Source organism: Oncorhynchus nerka, linkage group LG8 (assembly GCF_034236695.1).
Source record: "Oncorhynchus nerka isolate Pitt River linkage group LG8, Oner_Uvic_2.0, whole genome shotgun sequence".
Taxonomy (NCBI): Eukaryota; Metazoa; Chordata; class Actinopteri; order Salmoniformes; family Salmonidae; genus Oncorhynchus; species Oncorhynchus nerka.
The window spans coordinates 21197493-21216957 of record NC_088403.1 but is presented as its reverse complement, the minus strand read 5'-3'; the positions used below and the strand labels follow the sequence as shown (position 1 = coordinate 21216957).

The following is a 19465-nucleotide window of genomic DNA, read 5'->3' as shown; positions in this document are numbered from 1 at the left end:
CTAATACGACCAGCAGGGGGAAACGAAGTGAAGAGAAAGAACAGGAACAAGACATAACATGACAATACATGACACTAGGTCCCAAGAAACAAAGAGATCTTCTGTTGAATCTGACAGTTTATCTTAATGGTTGTAGTCGTCTCAAATAAAACTGTGAAGGACCTCGGCGTTACTCTGGACCCTGATCTCTCTTTTGACAAACATATCAAGACTGTTTTAAGGACAGCTTTTTTTCCATCTACGTAACATTGCAAAAATCAGAAACTTTCTGTCCAAAAATGATGCAGAAAAATGTATCCATGCTTTTGTTACTACTAGGTTAGACTACTGCAATGCTCTACTTTCCGGCTACCCGGATAAAGCACTAAATAAACTTCAGTTAGTGCTAAATACGGCTGCTAGAATCCTGACTAGAACCCCAAAAATTGATCATATTACTCCAGTGCTAGCCTCCCTACACTGGCTTCCTGTCATGGCAAGGGCTGATTTCAAGGTTTTACTGCTAACCTACAAAGCATTACATGGGCTTGCTCCTACCTATCTCTCTGATTGGTCCTGCCGTACATACCTAAACGTACATACCTAAACGTACGTTTATGTGTCGGGGGGCTAGGGTCACAAGATGCAGGCCTCCTAATTGTCCCTAGAATTTCTAAGCAAACAGCTCGAGGCAGGGCTTTCTCCTATAGAGCTTCATTTTTATGGAATGGTCTGCCTACCCATGTGAGAGACGCAAACTCGGTATCAACCTTTAAGTCTTTACTGAAGACTCATCTCTTCAGTGGGTCATATGATTGAGTGTAGTCTGGCCCAGGCGTGTGAAGGTGAACGGAAAGGCTCTCGAGCAACGAACCGCCCTTGCTGTCTCTGCCTGGCTGGTTCCCCTCTTTCCACTGGGATTCTCTGCCTCTAACCCTATTACAGGGGCTGAGTCACTGGCTTACTGGTGCTCTTTCATGCCATCCCTAGGAGGGGTGCGTCACTTGAGTGGGTTGAGTCACTGATGTGATCTTCCTGTCTGGGTTGGCGCCCCCCCCCCCCTTGGGTTGTGCCTATACTCGGCCTTGTCTCAGGATGGTAAGTTGGTGGTTGAAGATATCCCTCTAGTGGTGTGGGGGCTGTACTTTGACAAAGTGGGTGGGGTTATATCCTTCCTGTTTGGCCCTGTCCGGGGGTATCATCGGATGGGGCCACAGTGTCTCCTGACCCCTCCTGTCTCAGCCTCCATTATTTATGCTGCATTAGTTTATGTGTCGGGGGGCTAGGGTCAGTTTGTTATATCTGGAGTACTTCTCCTGTCTTATCCGGTGTCCTGTGTGAATTTAAGTATGCTCTCTCTAATTCTCTCTTCCTTTCTCTCTCTTGGAGGACCATGCCTCAGGACCACCTGGCATGATGACTCCTTGCTTGGGGGTTTTAGGCTGGGTTTCTGTACAGCTTTTAAAATTATAAACTTGTATTAGCTAACACAATGTGCCATTGGAACACAGGAGTGATGGTTGCTGATAATGGGCATCTGTAGACCTATGTAGATATTCCATAACAAATCTGCCGTTTCTAGCTACAATTGTCATTTACAACATTAACAATGTCTACACTGTATTTCTGATCAATTTGATGTTATTTTAATAGACTTAAAAAAAGAAATCTTTCAAAAACAAGGACATTTCTAAATGACCCCAAACCTTTGAACGGTAATATATATATATATATATATTTACATGTAATTATTTTAAGAATGTTACTAATAACAACAGATAAAACACATTTTTTTCAAGGGATCTGTGGATTAAGTTCAGAGGGGACAATACATGTAGGCCTAATATTATTAATCTACAATTCAGGTTGGTAGCCCTGTCCTGCAGTCAAATGACTACTGGCCTCATGGGTGCAATGATATTAATATTTTTCATAAATAAACCTCGTTTTTTTTAAACAACTGGTTTTGTTATATTTCAGTCTTCTGTGATGTATATAAAGTGTAATATTGTGTTGCAAACTCAAAATGCAATAGATTTCAACTCTATATCTGACATGGTGCAGGTGTCTCCTATTTAAATGCCCATAACCATGTGTGTGAGGTGTATACTTTGGTTTCAAAGTAGATTTGTTTAAGCCAAGAAACACTCAAATATTTTTTTTATTTAACCTTTATTTAACTAGGCAAGTCAGATAAGAACAAATTCTTATTTACAATGACGGCCTACACCGGCCAAACCCGTGCGGCGATGGGCTAATTGTGCGCCGCCCAATGGGACTCCCAATCACGGCCGGTTGTGATACAGCCTGGATTCGATCCACGGTGTTTGTAGTGACGCCTTAAGCACTAAGATGCGCTACTCGGTAAAAACTGTACCATGTGTGTAGAATTGCAGGATATTAGCTTTCAAGTTGTAACAACAAACAATCTCTCTGTCCCATGATAAAATGCATAGAACTGCAGGAAATTAGCTAGAAAACTGCTAAATGTTCTCTCCGATGCCAGTAGGTGGGCCTTTAAAATGTTCCATCACAAGGCCTGAGACTTGGTTCGTCCAGCCATGTACAACACTGGAGTTGTGTTCTGATTATCAGGGGGGTCCCTTACAAATCTGCTGTCACAAAAGGGTTCCACGGCCCCAAAAAGTTTGAGAACCCGTTATGCCGAGATGCAGGCTGAACAGATATCAACATTATTTTGTCCCCATGTCAATAGTTTTTGTAAACAGCAGGGGAAACGCAGAGGTTGATTAGGGGGATAGCGATAATGGACTGGAGACTGGCCTGTAGGACTTACATCATGTGGAACCTAAGTCACAGCCTTGCTGGCATGAACAACATGTTTTTGAGTGGGTGTATGATGGGGTGTTATTCTATGTATGTTGTGTCAATTGATTGTATGTATTTATGTGGAATCAGCAGCACTCAAATTTCCCCTCTGGGACAATGAAGTATATCAAATCAAATGATATGCAAGATGAGAGAGCAATTTACATCTTAGATGCAAGGGCATAGTACAAAATGATGTGGCTACTAGCACCAGTGGCTAATAGCCTGGCATAAAAGCATTGCATTTCAGTCAACAGTAGCATTGTCTAATAGCCCCAGTGGCTAAAAAGGCCAACCTGAAGACTATAGTGATTCTGAATGATGTAAAGGCCTACATCATTACAGAAGTTGGTCAATATGAAACTGATACATAGAACATTGAGAATAGTTAGACATCTACTGTGTCATGTTTTCTCACCATTTAGCATTTTCAGTTCATTTACTTTATTCTGTTTCCTGTGTGATCTGTGATGGAAAACACCTGTAGCCTATACTATACCCTATTTTATGCTGTGTGATCAATGAAGCAGGTTACTCATGTTACTGTATATTTGAAAGCAAAGCTATGTAAGGATATGGCATCCGGCTTGGTTTCTCCTGCATCTTCATTCATTCATACAAAAAAAAGGGAGTGGTCAAAAAACAAGCAATAGTGTCTATTCATTTTATTGACAATAGCCTATAAAAGTGTTTATTCTTTACAACTTTGTTTATGACACCATATTACAGTGCATGATGAAGAGTCAATTAGTGCATAATGTAGCTCTTTTTCTTTTACACATGATGTGATCTTCAATATACAACAAATAGCCTACATCATATAGGCAATGCCATGTATACAAATGTGCAAAACAAATTAAACACCTCATCAAATCCGTAGTGACCTGTATAAATCAAACCCCACTGCGCACAGACGTCAGTTCCACGTCTAGTTCTGAATTGCACAATTCAACAAAAAAATATCCACATATCATTGGATTCAGGTTAAAAAAGAGACAGAGTGCCCGCACATACGTTAATGACTTTTTACAAATCCAATCCACGATCATTCAACGTCATCACATAGATTTTTCGGGGGTTGAAATGACGTGGAACCAGCGCTGATTCAGCCAGTTTCTGCCCAATGGGAGTGGGACACCAACTAGTGAAACTGAAAGCGAACCATGATGAAAGGCTCAATAATGTTTTGTAAAATTCAGTGTACACATTGTACAGTGCAAGCAGTCATTTACAAACGAAAACATAACATAAGCCAAGCCTGTTCGTGTTAATTCCACTCCACATGACGTCCTCATCATGATCCAATGCGTTTGGTACTCCCTGAACCTCTCGAATGGGTTGAAGACATCCGTATGTCAGTACTGCTGTCCAACTGTAAATAATCTGCAGGATCCGCGTCTTGGACATACATGAGACCACCAAATGAATCCACCATTCCCATCAGCGCGGCGAGGACAGTGAACGCTGTCCCGATAAAAAACATATTCAAGACGTCTGTCATCATAGCTTCTCCAGTGAAATGGACGTGGTCTTGTGTTGAACAACCGCAGCGTCACCTTGACAAACATAAATTATATTAATTACATGTGTTTTGTTGTTTGTACTCTTATCCATATATTTTCCTAAATGTATAATAAATTACTATTACATAACCGGGAACGCAACCACACATTAACCGCGTGGTGGGAAAGTAGACTACCAAACGGAACGCTGCCAGAAACTGTTGAGTACTTACAATATGCCTGCCGATTTAAACTTCAATTTGTGCAGAGTAGTAGAACTCCCGACCCAAGATTGGCGTGGAAGACAGACTTTCCTTGCTAATGACGACACGGGATTAAGATATTCCTCAAATTTTCTTTAAAACGCTTTGAAAACAGTCGAGGGAAATAAGTTAGCCCCCTCTTGATATCATAAGGCAATGTCGCAATGTCATGATGCATCGCAGCGCTCTCTTGCTTCAAGGCTTGTGTGTACTGACATCATCAAATAGTTGGGAATTTCCAATTCTCGATACATAGGCCTGCTAATGATTTAATGTTAGTCTCTTTCACAGATAACTCACGCAAGATGGCAGAAAAGGCTCCTGAAGTCTGATTGGACTTGGTTGGACGTCTGCCACCCCCCCTCTTTTACACCTCTTCTACTCCCTGTTGTTATCATCTATGCATAGTCACTTTAATAACTCTACCTACCTGTGTGATAAGACAAGTGATCTACATATTTTATATTTAGCCTATTCCCATCCCGCCAAGAAATACAATGACATAGCAGTTAAGGATATAACCACCCTAGACTGTAGTTGTTTGACAATCCACTCAATAAGTAGCTCTGGGAAGTTAGGAGTTGTTGCACAATGCATTCTAACCCACAGTTCTGAGACACATTTTGCTTTAGGCTATTTTCTGTGTGCGTCAAAGAGAGTGATTACACATACATTAATAAGTTCAGCTTCATACTCTGTGGTTTACTTGTACAGTACTATTAATCAACTCCTCTACCCCTTGAGTGACCTTTCGGCTTTCATATATAATCAGACAGATGTACACTGAAAAGGGAACTTCCACATTAGGCTGATGATTTGGGTACTAGTTTCACCCAGCAAATTTCACATTTTAAGCTTCAGCTTTCAAATCAAATGAAATCTAATTTTTATTTGTCACATACACATGGTTAGCAGATGTTAATGCGAGTGTAGCGAAATGCTTGTACTTCTAGTTCCGACAATGCAGTAATAACCAACAAGTAATCTAACTAACAATTCCAAAACTACTGTCTTATACACAGTGTAAGGGGATAAAGAATATGTACATAAAGATATATGAATGAGTGATGGTACAGAGCAGCATAGGCAAGATACAGTAGATGGTATCGAGTACAGTATATACATATGAGATGAGTATGTAAACAAAGTGGCATAGTTAAAGTGGCTAGTGATACATGTATTACATAAGGATGCAGTAGATGATATAGAGGTCAGTATATACGTATGCATATGAGATTAATAATGTAGGGTATGTAACATTATATTAGGTAGCATTGTTTAAAGTGGCTAGTGATATATTTTACATCATTTCCCATCAATTCCCATTATTAAAGTGGCTGGAGTTGAGTCAGTGTCAGTTTGTTGGCAGCAGCCACTCAATGTTAGTGGTGGCTGTTTAACAGTCTGATGGCCTTGAGATAGAAGCTGTTTTTCAGTCTCTCGGTCCCAGCTTTGATGCACCTGTACTGACCTCGCCTTCTGGATGATAGTGGGGTGAACAGGCAGTGGCTCGGGTGGTTGTTGTCCTTGATGATCTTTATGGCCTTCCTGTGACATCGGGTGGTGTAGGTGTCCTGGAGGGCAGGTAGTTTGCCCCCGGTGATGCGTTGTGCAGACCTCACTACCCTCTGGAGAGCCTTACGGTTGTGGGCGGAGCAGTTGCCGTACCAGGCGGTGATACAGCCCGCCAGGATGCTCTCGATTGTGCATCTGTAGAAGTTTGTGAGTGCTTTTGGTGACAAGCCGAATTTCTTCAGCCTTCTGAGGTTGAAGAGGCGCTGCTGCGCCTTCTTCACGATGCTGTCTGTGTGAGTGGACCAATTCAGTTTGTCTGTGATGTGTACGCCGAGGAACTTAAAACTTAGTACCCTCTCCACTACTGTAGAATCAGTGAATCAACCAATGAGTCAGTATTGTTGTAGGCCTATTGTGGCCTGTCTCCTGCTATTTGCGGTCAGTCAGTCACACACTCTCATGTTTCTCCAAGGACTGACCACAGGAAGCGAATGGATGGAAATTCACTGAGCTGCTAAAGGCACTCTGGGTAAAAGTTAACCAAGGATGGGACTTACTGGTTAAATAAAGGTTAAATAAACAAATAATATTCTGAATAATAGCATATCAATTATATGACTTGGCTTTTTTAAGGTCCCTCTTCAGGTCCATTTTTAAATTGGTGACATTGTTTTGTTTCTGGTTGATTCAAGGTTGTTTCCATGTCATTTAAACAACAAAACATTTAAATTGAATACAAATTGTGCTGTCTGGTTTGCTTAATATAAGGAATTAGACTTTAGACTTTTAAGTAGTATTTTACTGGGTTACTTTCATTTTTACTTGAGTCATTTCCTATTAAGGTATCTTTAATTTTCCACGACTGGGCAATCCCCACCAGACATAATATAATGCAGATGACACAACAGTGGCCTGATCACCGACAACAATGAAATAGCCTATAGAGAGGAGGTCAGAGACATGGTCGTGCGGTGCCATGACAACAACCTCTCCCTCAACGTGATCAAGACAAAGGAGATGATTGTGGACAACAGGAAAAAGAGGACCAAGCACGCCCCCATTCTCAATGACGGGGCTGTAGTAGAGCAGGTTGATAGCTTCAAGGTCTTGGTGTCCACATCACCAACAAATGAACAAGCACACCAAAACAGTCGTGAAGAGGGCATGACAAAACCTATTCCCCCCCAGGAGACTGAAAAGATTTAGCATGGGTCCTCAGATCCTCTAAAGGTTCTACAGCTGCACCATCGAGAGCTGGTTGCATCACTGCCTGCTATAGCAACTGTATGGCCCAGTACATCACTGAGGCAAAGCTTCCTGCCATCCAGGACATCTATACCAGGCGGTGTCAGAGGAAGGCCCTAAAAATGGTCAAAGACCCCAGCCACCCTAGTCATAGACTGTTCTCTCTGCTACCGGTACCGGAGAGCCAAGTCTAGGTCCAGGAGGCTTCTAAACAGCTTCTACCCCTAATCCATAAGACTCCTGAACATCTAATCAAATGGCCACCCAGACTATTTGCATTGTCGCCCCCCTTTTTACACCTCTGCTACTCTCTGTTGTTATCATCTATGCAAGGTCACTTTAATAACTCTACCTACATGTACATATTACCTCAACTAACCGGTGCTCCCACACATTGACTCCCCTGTATATATTCTCACTATTGTTATTTTCATGCTGCTCTTTAATTTCTTGTTACTTTAATTTCTTATTCTTATTTTTTTTCTTTAAACAGTATTGTTGGTTCGGGGCTCTTAAGTAAGCTTTTCACTGTAAGGTCTACACCTGTTGTATTTGGAGCGCATGTGACAAAAAAAAAGAACAAAAAAAATGATTCGATTTGACTGGGGAATGCCCAATGATTAGTAGCTTGTCCTCAGAAGGAATGTGTGGAGGAAATCACAGGGGAAATTGCATTAAAAGTCCATGACCACTAGATGGCGATGATTAACAGTAGAACACCAGGGCACCAACCTGGGCCCGTTTTATAAGCGTCTCAGTGTATTAGGGAAAGGGGAATACCTAGTCAGCTGTACAACTGAACGCATTCAACCGAAGTGTGTCTTCTGCATTTAACCCAACCCCTCTGAATGAGAGAGGTTCGGGGGCTTCCTTAATCGACATCCATAGGAGTGCTGGTGTAGGATCAGGTTCCCCTATCCATGTAATCTTATTCATTGTGATCTAAAAGTCTAAACTGATCCTAAATCAGCACTCCTACCCTTGAGACACTTGAAACAGGGGGCTCTTATACACCTACCTGTGCCATCTGGTAGAGAGTGTCAAGATGTGAAATGCAGTGCAACATCAGACCAGGGTCTATATTTAACAATGCCTCAGAGTACGAATGATGATCAAGTATCACTTTTGTCTTTCAGATCACAGTGGATCAGCTTATTATGGACAGGGGTAGAGGACCTGCTCCTAGATCCACACTCCAGCTCTGAGACTTGTGATAAATACTGGCACAGGGGTGTCAAAGTCATTTGACTCAGATTACTATATTTCTGTTCCAGCTAATGCCATTAGGGGAATAAGGATGCGCATTGGGGTAAAACGATGACAACCTAATGGCTGTGCGGTACAAAATAACCCACTGTAACACAATATACATTAAAGCAGTAACTCAACGAAAAATAAAATCCCCAACACATTTTAAATACTGTATTCAACGAGGCTATATTGCAGGGGAGGTTGGTGGGAGGAACGGGCTGGAATGGCATAAATGGAATGGAGTCAAACTTGTGGTTTCCATATATTTTATGTTTTTGATACTGTTCCATTTATTCTATTCCAGCCATTACAATGAGCCCATCCTTCTATATCTCCTCCCACCAGCTGTCACGCACTGACCCTAGAGAGCCTTTTTATTTCTCTATTTGGTTAGGTCAGGGTGTGATGTGCGGTGTGCATTCTATGTTTCTTTATTTCTATGTTTTGGCCAGGTATGGTTCTCAATCAGGGACAGCTGTCTATCATTGTCTGATTGGGAATCATACTTAGGTAGCCCTTTTTCCCTCCTTTCAGTGTGGGTAGTTAACTTTGTTTGAGGCACTTAGCACTGTTGAGCTTCATGGTCTTGTTGGTGACATTTATCTTAAATAAAAATAAATGTACCCTCACCACACTGCACCTTGGTCCTCTTCTTCAGACGCCTGTGACACCAGCCTCCTCTGGTGGAGAGATGATGGCCACAAGATGGTGGGACATATTCAATGCCCAACATTAGACAAACCATGGTCAAAGCCGCAAACATGAGGATCAAGCAGTGAGTGTTTGGACAAAATGTTTGCGTCTCATGGCGATCCAGCGTACCAGTACTCGCATTGAGTTTAAAATTGGAGGGCTGCACCTCTGTGTACTTTTGCTACGCAACGTCGTTTTGATGATCTACTTGTAGTTCTTGCATTGCATGCATATGTAACTTAGGCTTTGAGAGATGTGAAGGCCAACAGATAGGATTATGTCTAGAATAAAAGAGCAGAAAGTGAATTTGACAAAGTAGCCTAGTGTTGGCCTAGGGAGTGTTCTGTGAAGAGAGAGCACTGTTCTATCAAAGTGGCTGAATGTGACATGAGTTAGGCAGGGGGACTCTGTATTCAGGTCATCTGATGGAGGATGTCCTCAGTCTACACACACACACACAGGGCTCTGTTGTCGGGCTCGGTCATCGCTGGGTTGAGGAGTCTCGTGACCGACGTTTGTCTTAGTTCTGCTCAATGAGTGTCCACACAAAGACTGGTCTCATACATTGAGTATACAAAACATTAGGAACACTCGCTCTTTCCATGACATAGGTGAATCCAGGTGAAAGCTATGATCCCTTATTGATGTCACTATACTACTTCAATCAGTGTAGAAGAATGGGAGAAGACAGGTCAAATCAAACAAATTAAGCCTTGAGACAATTGAGACATGTATTGTGTGTGTGTGTGAGCCATTCAGAGGGTGAATGGGCAAGACAAAAGATTTCAGTGCCTTTAAACGGGGTATGGTAGTAGGTGCCAGGTGTACTGGTTTGTGTCAAGAACTGCAATGCTGCTGGGTTTTTCACACTCAACAGTTTCCTGTGTGTATCAAGAATGGTCCACCACCCAAAGGACACCCAGCCAACTTGACACAACTGTGGGAAGCATTTGAGTCAACATGGGCCAGCATCCCTGTGGAACGCTTTCCACACCTTGTATAGTCCATACCTCGATGAATTGAGGCTGTTCTGAGGACAAAAGGGTGGTGCAACTCAATATTAGGAAGGTGTTCTTAATGTTTTGTATACTCAGTGTAGAGTGGACGTAACAGTAAATGTAAATCAAGGGCACTCAAATTAGTATGAAATGTTACGTTTGGTATGGTTACATAAGACAGAAGGTTAATAACCTTTTACTGCAGTGGGCTAAATCAGGGTCACACACAGTGACATGCACTTTGAAACAAAAGTATACACCTCACACACATGGTTATGGGCTTAAGAAAAAGAAGACACCTGTACCATGTCAGATATAGAGTTGACATTTTGAGTTTGCATCCCAATATTACACTTTATATACATCACCGTCACGCCTATTCCCGCTAATCCCCTCTGGCGTTCGACGTCGCCAGTTTATTAACCACCGTTCCTGGCAACCATCATTACGCACACCTGTGCTTCATCATGAGGCACACCTGGACTCCATTACCTCACTTATTACCTCCCCTTTATCTGGCACTCCCTTAGGTTTTTTTCCCCAGGCAATATTGTTTCTGTGTTTCATGTCAATACACTATTCCTATGTTGTATAGTTATTTGTTATATTAAACTTACCAACTGCACCTGCTTCTCGACTCCCAGCGTCTGTTTCTACAGCATTAGTGGATTCCGGTGCCGTGTTGAACTTTACTGACCAGACTCTTGCCGCCTCTCTTAACATCACCTCATACCTGCTCTCCTCTCCTTTCCATGTTCAAGCCCTCGATAATCAGCCATTAGGTCCCGGGACCATCACACACATCACCGAACCACTCACCTTCACTGTGGAGTCCATCCATCAGGAGAACATTCCCTTCACCACCAGCTCACAAGATCCTCCTCGGCCTCCCTTGGCTTCAAAGCCATAACCCCACCATCTCATGGTCGAGGATGAAAATCATGGACTGGGCACCCGAATGTCGAAGGTCCTGCTTTCTCATCCCCTTTGGATCCACGTCGGTTGAGAGTCCTGTGGTTGCCCTTCAGCCCAACATCCCGAAGGTATACCAGGACCTGGGGAAGGTATTTTCCAAAATCTGCTCCACCTGTCTCCCTCCTCATTGCCCCTGGGACTTTGCCCTCAACCTGCTTGCAGGCTCTGCGCCCCCACCCGGACGCATCTACCCTCTGTCGGTGGCAGAAACCAAGGCCATGGAGGAGCACATCCATGTGGTGCTCCAACAAGGTTTCATCCACACGTCCACTTCTGCAGGCTTCTTCTTCATGGCCAAGAAGGTTGGAGGGTTACCCCTGTGTATTGATTACAAGAGGACTCAATGACATCACCACCAAGTACCGTTACCTTCTCCCATTGGTGCCATCGAACAGCTCCGTGTGGCCCGTTTTTTAACCAAATTGGACCTGTGGAGTGCATACAATCTCATCCGCATCCGGGAGGGGGCTGAATGGAAGACAGCTTTTAGCACGATGTCTGGTCACTACGAGTACTTGGTGATGCCATTTGGATTAGCCAATGCTCCGTCAGTGTTCCAGGCATTCATCAATGAGGTGTTCTGGGATATGCTCGAACGCCAGGTGGCTGTGTATATCAACGGCATCCTGGCTACCTTGGAGGATCACATCGCTCACGTCGAAGTAGTCCTGGAACGCCTCCTGGCTAACCACCTGTTTGTCAAGGCTGAGAAGTACCAGTTTCATCAGGAGGCTGTCTCCTTCCTAGACTACCAAATCAGCCCGCAAGGAGTGAAGATGGACGTCCAGAAGCTAGATGCAGTCAGGTTATGTCCCAACCACCATAAAAGAGTTACGTTTTTTGTGGTTTGCGAAGTTCTAAGTTCTAACGCCGTTTCCTCAGGAGCTTTACCTCATTTATTACCTCCCCTTTATCTGGCACTCCATTAGGTTCTTTCCCCAGGCAGTATTGCTTGTGTTTCATGTCAAGATGCACATGAGACCCATGGTAATCCAGTGAATGCATGGGGGGGGGGGGGTAAACAACACAGAGGGACACATCTGAACTTGAATTGAAACACATATCACATAGATAGCAGTGTGTGATTTCCACGAAAGTTTAGAGTAACAAGCGTGCTGATCTCACGCTAGGCTTCGGCTCCAGTGTTAACCTAGCTGTGAAAAGAGGGTTCCATGGAGAGGTTGACTGGGGGGGTTGACTGCACGGACAAGGATGGGGCGTTGCTATGCTCTCCACGGGCAGCATAAGAGAATTTTCCGTCCTCGAGTCTGAGCAACTGTCACAAACACTCAGTCACCTGTTCCTGACCCCTTTCAGACACCAGGTCTGGAGTGGGAGAAAGGGGGATGGGGATATACCTCTTTCTCACTGGTACCTATTTCTTTCCCTTTCTCTTTCTCAGCCTCTTCCTCTGACATTGTTTTTTACAAATGAAGAGAAGAGCCCATTTAAGAGATGTTATCCCCATTGCAACTTTCTGTCGACATACACAGTGCATTCAGAAAGTATTAAGACCCCTAGAATTTTTCCACATTTTGTTACGTTACAGCCTTATTCTAAATGGATTAAATAATTTTTTCCCTCATCAATCTACACACAATACCCATAATGACAAAGCGAAAACAGGTTTTAGAAATGTTTGTAAATTTATAAAGAATAAAAAACAGAAATACCTTACTTACATAAGTATTCATACCCTTCGCTATAAGACTCAGTATTGAGCTCAGGTGCATCATTTTTCCATTGATAATCCTTGAGATGTTTCTACAACTTGATTGGAGTCCACCTGTGGTATATTAAATTGATTGGACATGATCTGGACAGGCACACACCTGTATAAATAAGGTCTCACAGTTGACAGGGCATATCAGAGCAAATACCAAGCCATGAAATCGAAGGAATTGTCTGCAGACCTCCGAGACAGGATTGTGTCAAGGCACAGATCTGGGGAAGGATACCAAAAAATGTCTGCAGCATTGAAGGTCCCCAAGAACACAGTGGCCTTCGTCCTTCTTAAATGGAAGACGTTTGGAACCACCAAGACTCTTCCTAGAGCTGGCCACCTGCCCAAACTGACCATTGGGGGAGAAGTGCCTTTGTCAGGGAGGTGACCAAGAACCTGATGGTCACTCTGACAGAGCTCCAGAGTTCCTCTGTGGAGATAGGAGAACCTTCCAGAAAGACAACCATCTCTGCAGCACTTCCCCAATCAGGCCTTTATGGACGGAAGCCACTCCTCAGTAAAAGGCACATGAAGTTTGCCAAAAGGCACCTAAAGACTCTCAGACCATGAGAAACAAGATTCTCTGGTCTGAAGAAATCAAGGTCGAACTCTTTGGACTGAATGCCAAGCTTGGCATCTGGAGGAAACCTGGCACCATCCCTACAGTGAAGCATGGTGGTGGCAGCATCATGCTGTGCAGATGTTTTTTAGCGAGAGGGACTGGGTGACTAGTCAGGATCGAGTGAAAAATTAATGCAAAGTACAGAGAGATCCTTGATAAAAACCTGCTCCAGACCGCTCAGGACCTCAGACTGAGGCGAAGGTTTACCTTCCAACAGGACAATGACCCTAAGCACATAGCCAAGACAACACAGGAGTAGCTTCGGGACAAGTCTCTGAATGTCCTTGAGTGGCCCAGCCAGAGCCCGGACTTGAACCCGATGTAACATCTCTGGAGAGACCTGAAAAAAGCTGTGCAGCGACACTCCCCATCCAACCTGACAGATTTTGAGAGGATCTGCAGAGAAGAATGGGAGAAACTCCCTAAATACAGGTGTGTCTAGCTTGTAGCGTCATACCCAAGAAGACTGGAGGGAGTTTGCTTCAACAAAGTACTGAGTAAAGGGTCTGAATACTTATGTAAATGTGATCATTCCATTTCTATTAGCAAACATTTCTAAAATGCTGTTTTTGCTTTGCAATTATGGGGTATTGTGTGTAGATTGATGAGGGGGAGAAATGTGAATCCATTTCAGAATAAGGCTGTAACGTAACAAAATGTGGAAAAAGTCAAGGGAACTGAATACTTTCTGAATGCACGGTATAGGCCTACTATACAGTATTCATTATGTGGGGCCCATGCCGGAATTGAACCCACTACCTTGGTTGTTGCTATAGCTAGCTTCATGCTCCAGTCAAATGAGCCTTTAACATTCTATTTTGTAAGCTTGTAAAACACTGTCTGGAAGATGTTAAGAGTGCAGGCCTCAAACTGCCCTACAGTGCCTTGCGAAAGTATTCGGCCCCCTTGAACTTTGCGACCTTTTTCCACATTTCAGGCTTCAAACATAAAGATATAAAACTGTATTTTTTTGTGAAGAATCAACAACAAGTGGGACACAATCATGAAGTGGAACGACATTTATTGGATATTTCAAAAAATTTTAACAAATCAAAAACTGAAAAATTGGGCGTGCAAAATTATTCAGCCCCTTTACTTTCAGTGCAGCAAACTCTCTCCAGAAGTTCAGTGAGGATCTCTGAATGATCCAATGTTGACCTAAATGACTAATGATGATAAATACAATCCACCTGTGTGTAATCAAGTCTCCGTATAAATGCACCTGCACTGTGATAGTCTCAGAGGTCCGTTAAAAGTGCAGAGAGCATCATGAAGAACAAGGAACACACCAGGCAGGTCCGAGATACTGTTGTGAAGAAGTTTAAAGCCGGATTTGGATACAAAAAGATTTCCCAAGCTTTAAACATCCCAAGGAGCACTGTGCAAGCGATAATATTGAAATGGAAGGAGTATCAGACCACTGCAAATCTACCAAGACCTGGCCGTCCCTCTAAACTTTCAGCTCATACAAGGAGAAGACTGATCAGAGATGCAGCCAAGAGGCCCATGATCACTCTGGATGAACTGCAGAGATCTACAGCTGAGGTGGGAGACTCTGTCCATAGGACAACAATCAGTCGTATATTGCACAAATCTGGCCTTTATGGAAGAGTGGCAAGAAGAAAGCCATTTCTTAAAGATATCCATAAAAAGTGTAATTTAAAGTTTGCCACAAGCCACCTGGGAGACACACCAAACATGTGGAAGAAGGTGCTCTGGTCAGATGAAACCAAAATTGAACTTTTTGGCAACAATGCAAAACGTTATGTTTGGCGTAAAAGCAACACAGCTCATCACCCTGAACACACCATCCCCACTGTCAAACATGGTGGTGGCAGCATCATGGTTTGGGCCTGCTTTTCTTCAGCAGGGATAGGGAAGATGGTTAAAATTGATGGGAAGATGGATGGAGCCAAATACAGGACCATTCTGGAAGAAAACCTGATGGAGTCTGCAAAAGACCTGAGACTGGGACGGAGATTTGTCTTCCAACAAGACAATGATCCAAAACATAAAGCAAAATCTACAATGGAATGGTTCAAAAATAAACATATCCAGGTGTTAGAATGGCCAAGTCAAAGTCCAGACCTGAATGCAATCGAGAATCTGTGGAAAGAACTGAAAAATGCTGTTCACAAATGCTCTCCATCCAACCTCACTGAGCTCGAGCTGTTTTGCAAGGAGGAATGGGAATACATTTCAGTCTCTCGATGTGCAAAACTGATAGAGACATACCCCAAGCGACTTACAGCTGTAATCGCAGCAAAAGGTGGCGCTACAAAGTATTAACTTAAGGGGGCTGAATAATTTTGCACGCCCAATTTTTCAGTTTTTGATTTGTTAAAAAAGTTTGAAATATCCAATAAATGTCGTTCCACTTCATGATTGTGTCCCACTTGTTGTTGATTCTTCACAAAAAAATACAGTTTTATATCTTTATGTTTGAAGCCTGAAATGTGGCAAAAGGTCGCAAAGTTCAAGGGGGCCGAATACTTTCGCAAGGCACTGTATATAAAGGTACATCCACACACCGTTTTTGGGAGCAGAATGGTTTGTACTGTGCATATACTGTAGATTGTACTGAACATTTGAGGCGTATTTCAGGGGCTATGTAAGAAGCTGTCACCCTTGTGTTAGCTACACTCTCTCCTGTGGTGCAGTGTGAGCACTGTTTGTACCTCCCTGAACCTGTCTGTGCCCAAGGCAAGCCAGGCATCCTCCTCAAGGCCATACTTTGGTACTATCTCAAGCAGTTTGTGGAATTATTTTATATTACTGTGGGTTTGTCCCACGGCCACACACACACACACAGACACACGCACATTGGCGACAGTGCTAGTCTGTTTGGAGTATGTTTAAGTGCCCTCTCTGCCTCCTGCATGTATCTCCAGCCCACTTTATTCTAATTCCCCAATCCTCTTTGTGAAAGCGACGTGAGCCACTGACAGAAAACAGGGTTAAGCTGTACGCAGAGAGATTCATAGAGCAGCACTCGACTGGACAAAAACACACTGAGTATCCCATTCTGCTTCTCCTCTATCCCTGCAGGCATTCTCTTTCTTTCTTTCTTTCTTTCTTTCTTTCTTTCTTTCTTTCTTTCCACCTCTCCCTCCCTCTATTAGTCTGGACCCTTTCTCTCTGCCATCTCACTCCTCCCATTCCCACCACAATCTCCCTTCAGGTCAGTGAGCATTAGTTCTCCCACAGGGGCAAGGGGAACGTTGGGACAGCAACGACTCCACGACGACAAGCCTCTCCGGCATCATTTCCACGACGACGCCATCTCGGCAGGAGCATTACCACAGTGACACCCTCTCCTGACACGCCTAGCGGACACTGTGGGCTGGTTAGCAGGTGCACCCTGCACAGAGACGGGGGAGGGAGGGACATAACTATCTTCTTTCTGTCTCTCTCCCTCTCTCTCTCTCTCTCATATCTCTCTGAGTATTTTTGTATCTGACCTGGGATTCGACAACAAAGTTGACGGTAAAGACAACACTGGAGCTATGAGACCAAGATAAGAATGTGTTGAACCAGAGAACGTGTTATGTCTCTCACAAGTAGCTCTGTTTTTCCAACTCAGGTCAGCGACTTTGACTCGTCTGGTTGGTTGGCTGAGATCGTTCTAATTCGTTCTGTTCTGTAGGAATTGTTTTGAGCTGGTAGGTCGGTTCAGGAACACCCAGTCCCTACGTGACTTAAGTCCACTTGAGGGACGTCACCGACAGAAGGGTCAGAGGGCGACGGTGAGGTCACCGACCAGAGTGAGAAACTGGAGCAAGAGAGCTTGGCAATTGGACCCAACATGGAGGGGTACGGCTACGAACACTTTGGGGTGGATGGAGAGCGGGACAGCCACCAGATGGACTACCGGAGGATCGTAGGGGACACAGAGCTACCCCGTCCCAGCTCCAACCCCTCACCCCAAGACGCGGAGCACCTCTTCCGCCTCAGCCCCCATGGGCATGGGCATGGGCACGGGCATGAGACGGCCGCACAGCGATACAGCGCCACCCGCATCCAAGCTGGCTTTGGCCCCGAGAGGTGAGTCGGGCAAAGCAAGATTATGGTTAAAGCTGTACTAGAGTATTACTTAGTGAAATAAACTGGCATCCATTTGAAAAGAACAACATATTAGTGAAGGGCCAGGCAAAACATATTTTTAGATAATTCTGGAGCTGACTCATGTTGAAATCCAACCTGAGTTGGAGTTGCACCACAGGGGGTTGGTGGCACCTAATTGGGGAGGACGGGCTCATGATATTGGCTTGAGCCAACGGTATCAAATATATCAAACACATGGTTTTAATGTGTTTAATGCCATTCCATTTACTCCCTTCCAGCCATTATTATGAGCTGTCCTGCCCTCAGCAGCTTCCTGTGAGTTTCACCCCGTTTTGCCCTCAGAACAGTCTCAATTGGTCGGGGCATGGACAAGGTGTCGCAAGCGTTCCAAAGGGAAGCTGGCCCATGTTGACTCCAATGCTTCCCACAGTCAAGTTGGTTGGATGTCCTTTGTGTGGTGGACCATTCTTGATACACACGGGAAACTGTTGAGCATGAAAAACCCAGCAGCGTTGCACTTCTTGAGACACTCAAACCGGTGGCCTCGCACCTACTAGCATACCTTGTCCAAAGGTACTTAAATATTTTGTCTTGCCCATTCACAATGGCACACACACACAATCAATGTCTCAATGCTTAGAAATCCTTCTTTAACCTGCCTCCTCCCCTTCATCTACACTGATTGAAGTGGATGTAATAAGTGACATCAATAAGGGATCATAGCTTTCACCTGGATTCACCTGGTCAGCCCGTCGTGGAAAGAGCAGGTATTTCAAATTTGTTGTACACTCAGTGTATATTTGACTAGTGAGCATTCAAGCTGTAGCATTAGTTCCTCCCACTTGTTTTGACTACTTTTCATTACTCTGCTTTCACCATGGTTACAATATGTAAATACAGCCCATTGAGTAGTATCAGTTTACACTGCCACATAGCCCTGTGTTTAGCCTGGCTTGTCAATAACCTTGAAGTTAAATCTCCTTGTTAGCCCATAATGAAGCTCTAGGATACCTGTGTCTTATATGGTTTATGGCGAGTCATTCTGAGCGTGGCCCCTAAACACATTGAAAAGCTATGATTCAGTGGCCTACTCTGATGCCAAAACAACAGAAACTGCCTCAAGGCTATTTTTGGAGTGGCAGGTCCCCCTTATGCCTTGCAGCTAGGGCAGCAGGTGGAGAGCTTAATGGGATCGGGTTTGAATCAATGCTTGAAATAGCCACCGGTGTGCATAGAGGAATCTCTGACCAATATTGTGGGTGACCCACATTTAAAGCAGTGACCTCATGCACAGACACAGTACCCGCCAGATCACCTTGGTACTTGTCAAGGCTGGGAAGGCCCTCTGTGCTTTGCTTAGTACTGGAGGAGGGGCTCCTGGAATAGTGCCACACAGGGAGTAGGCCAAGGGACAATATACAGTGGGGCAAAAAAGTATTTAGTCAGCCACCAATTGTGCAAGTTCTCCCACTTAAAAAGATGAGAGAGGCCTGTAATTTTCATCAAAGGTACACTTCAACTATGACAGACAAAATGAGAAAAAAATCCAGAAAATCACATTGTAGGATTTTTAATGAATTTATTAGCAAATTATGGTGGAAAATAAGTATTTGGTCACCTACAAACAAGCAAGATTTCTGTCTCTCACAGACCTGTAACTTCTTTTTTAAGAGGCTCCTCTGTCCTCCACTCGTTACCTGTATTTGCAAATAAATTCATTAAAAATCCTACAATGTGATTTTCTGGATTTTTTCTCATTTTGTCTGTCATAGTTGAAGTGTACCTATGATGAACATTACAGGCCT

General features: G+C 43.8%; 1 long non-coding RNA gene and 1 pseudogene across 1 annotated transcript; one reads left to right on the top strand and one right to left on the bottom strand.

Annotated features, from left to right (window-relative positions):
* Positions 1–3458: 3458 nt before the first annotated feature.
* On the bottom strand, positions 3459–4927 carry LOC115120979 (uncharacterized). The gene is made up of 2 exons (XR_003862261.2): positions 4544–4927; positions 3459–4364 (listed from the first exon to the last, which is right to left on the bottom strand). It is a non-coding gene; the product is annotated as an uncharacterized LOC115120979 (long non-coding RNA).
* Positions 4928–16631: 11704 nt separating this feature from the next.
* Positions 16632–19465, top strand: part of LOC115121795 (inosine-5'-monophosphate dehydrogenase 1b-like) — a 29050-nt pseudogene continuing 26216 nt past the window's right edge.